The sequence below is a fragment of the Corylus avellana genome, chromosome ca5 (assembly GCF_901000735.1).
Source record: "Corylus avellana chromosome ca5, CavTom2PMs-1.0".
Taxonomy (NCBI): Eukaryota; Viridiplantae; Streptophyta; class Magnoliopsida; order Fagales; family Betulaceae; genus Corylus; species Corylus avellana.
Window position 1 is genome coordinate 15,841,745 of NC_081545.1, and position 3,416 is coordinate 15,845,160.

The window sequence follows — 3,416 nt, forward strand, 5'->3', positions numbered from 1 at the left end:
TTTTAAAATTTAAATCTAAATTTTTTTTTAAAAAAATAAAAATAAAAATTTGAAGGGGTGGCCAGCGGTGGGGCTGCCACCGCTGCCCACCCCACCCATTTCACTTCTATTTGAGAAGAACCCAAAGCCTGAATCGATCAAAGAGTGCAAGAAATTTCATGCAAAGCTTGTAGTCTCACGGGCAATCTCAAAAATTCATATCGCAAACAACCTTGAAGTGTGTGAGAAACCAAACAGGTTTGCTCATATGTTCCTGTAAGATCTACAAAAGAATCAGATAAGAAACTTGAAAAAACAAAAATCTTCGACAGCAGAAATCAAACACAAATGAAAATGAAACCAACTGCACAAATCTCCAGCCATAGCCAACATAAGAAAAAAGTCCAAAGATACATTAGCCTCTCTTGGGATAAACCCTTTCCCAAGATTCAGATCCAACTTCAAATCTTGCCCTCTTTGGCTCACCTCCAAAAAACCCCAGAACTTCAAAATGTTTAAAGATGCTCTTAATAAAGCTTGGAGCTCGTGGGTAATTGAATCAAACTTGAATTCACACACCGTAGTGAGCAATCTTCTGAAACTAATTCAGCCTCATCCACAGAACCATCCTTACCCAGAAAATTTGCTTCTGAGCCAACTATCTCTCCCTTCTCGGAAATCCCATCTTCAGCGAATGTGTCCTGTTTTTCTTTCTCTAAGGCCTTTCCAATACCAAAGCTTTCAACAAATTCCTCTGTTTTTAGTTCACCAACAGCCTCTGAATTAAGCGTTTCACAATTCTTGTCGGAAAAAATCCCAGGGTTGGCATTTTCACACATACCCACCGTCGACGCTCCCTCTCTCGGGAATTTTTTTTTTTTTTTTTTTAATTAATTTTAGATTTAATTTTTAAATTAAATTAATAAAAAATTAATATGCTGACGTGGCAAACGGTGCATTTTGATTGAAATTAATTGGGTTAAAAAATTTTGACGGTAGGGATTTTATTGGCATTTTGATTGACTCAGAGAGTAAATTTTTGAAAAAAAAAACTTAGGGGCTATTTAATTTTGGCACATTGATTCAGGGACTTATGATATATTTACTTTATTATTATTTATATTAATCCGACAGATGTTCCATTTATGGCACAATGATCTTTGATCCGGCCATTAATTGGGTACTCTCCAGTCCAAAATGGACTGGAGAGGATCCGGTTCTGAAGGCAAAGTGGTGTGAATATTAAAGCTCTAGTAGCTCTAATTCCAATGTTAAATAATTAATTATTTTTAAAATTTAAATTAATAGAAAAAATATAAATTTAGTCATTTAATCTTGCAAAATATGAGTTTCACTTAGATTCATGAAACTCAGATTCATACCATTTATTAAAGAAAATACCATGTGTTTTCTCAGCGTTCTTTGGTCTTTGATAGATATTATTTTATGAAAAGGCAAAAAAGACTATAATCCTTATTTCTCTTACTAAATTTTTTAAAAATAATATCTACATATGACTAGGAAAACACACAAATATATATATATATATATATATACTAAAAGAACACTTGGTCCATTCATTACCCACATAAACTTAGAGCACGTTTAAGATTGTGTTTAAGAAATAAAGATTTTAAGACAAAAAGCGTTTTTTGGCAAAAGCTTTATTTTTAAGCTTTTGCTAAGAGTGCGTTTTGGTCATTTTAGACCCTTAAAAGCGCTTTCAATTTTTTTACAAAACATATACTTTTTTCTTCAAATGAACTTTTTGAATATTATACGTACTTTTAAACATTTGAAATACACACCCAAACATGCCCTTAATATGCTCGGTGCTTCCATACTTGTTTTCCTTATTATATTCTAACTTACTAAAGAGAGTGACTTTTATAAGGAGGTGGTGTAAACCCACCCCTTTGTGCCCACCACTCATCAAGTGACACCTCAGCATTTTAGAATAGATCTAAGTTTAAGGAAAAAAAAAAGTCAAAAACACTATCACACCATATTATTTCACTTCAACCCTATAAAATTAATTTAATTTTTTTTTTTTAAAAAAAAAATGATGGGGTGGTTGGGTGGCCACCCCATCTCCCGCCGGCCACCCCATGTCCTAGGGGTGGCCCGCGCGGCCACCCCTAGCCCATATGGGGTGGTCGGTGAGACACCCATGGCCTAGGGGTGGTCGGCGAGCCATGGCCACATCCAGCCAGCCAGCCACCCTAGATGGGTTGGGGGTGGCAGCGAGCCACCCTTAGCCCTTTCCCATATTCTTAAAAAAAATAAATAAATAAAAGGAATAAAGCTATATAATATGGTGTTTTTGTTTTTATTTGGGTTTGTGCAATAATCCTAGGTGGCAACTGCTTTTGGTGGGCACAAAAGAGCTGCTTATAGAAGTTATTTTCCTTACGAAAGCAAAACAAACATCTTAATTAAACTTGGCCCGGGCTTGGGATCGGTCGGTCAATTTAAATAAGCTAGCATATGGTAGAATTGTTTAATTTCTTAAATAAAAATTACAGTATTGGTTGAAAAATGATTAAATAAGCATATCATAATTCTCCCAAGTTAGTTCTTAAACAGACTGAATTATTGACTTTTACATACATACAACTATTGACGTGGGAGCGCAAAAGAATGAGGAAAGAAGCACATTCTAGTTGTGCATCATTCTAGACGACCCATATACCTCTATATTCAATTATTTTCTGTATTTTTAATGTATATATATTTATTTCCTAAATAACTTATACACCAAATATTCGGAAGGGAATGTTTTAGCATCGTGATCTTATAGAGAATCTCTAGAAAAGATATGATTGGATTGACGTTCTCATGCCAGATCAACAGTGATGCACGCCAGGCACAAAATTTTTTTTTTTTTATTATTTTATTATTTTAATTTTTTTGAAAAAAAAAAAAAAAAATTTTGTGCCTGGCGTGCTTCACTGTTGAAGCACGCCAGGCGTACTCCCAATCACGACTTGAGAATTTGTGTCTTCAAATCGTAGGTAAAAAGATTATTTTAAAAAAATAAACGCATAATTTTAAATATTAAAATGCGATTTTGAAAACCATACTGTAATTTTATAAACACTATAATTGTGTTTTTATTGCAAATCCAATCGGACCATAACACTACACTTTACACTCAGATTTTATGAACTAATGTTGACATGTTTAATGTGGGTTCTCATGCCAACCATTTAAAAAAATATATATTTAAATTTATTTAAAATGAATGTTAAAACTAGGATAAATTAAAATAATAATAATAATAATACAAACCAATCAAGAAAACAAACCATTCAATTGGTGGGCCTTGTCAATAATACTCAGGGACAGGTAGGTGTTCGTCATCGGGTGGAGCCAAAACCCAATCACCATTGTCATCACGCACCATCCCTTTGTTCTTATCCACCCACCATGACCTT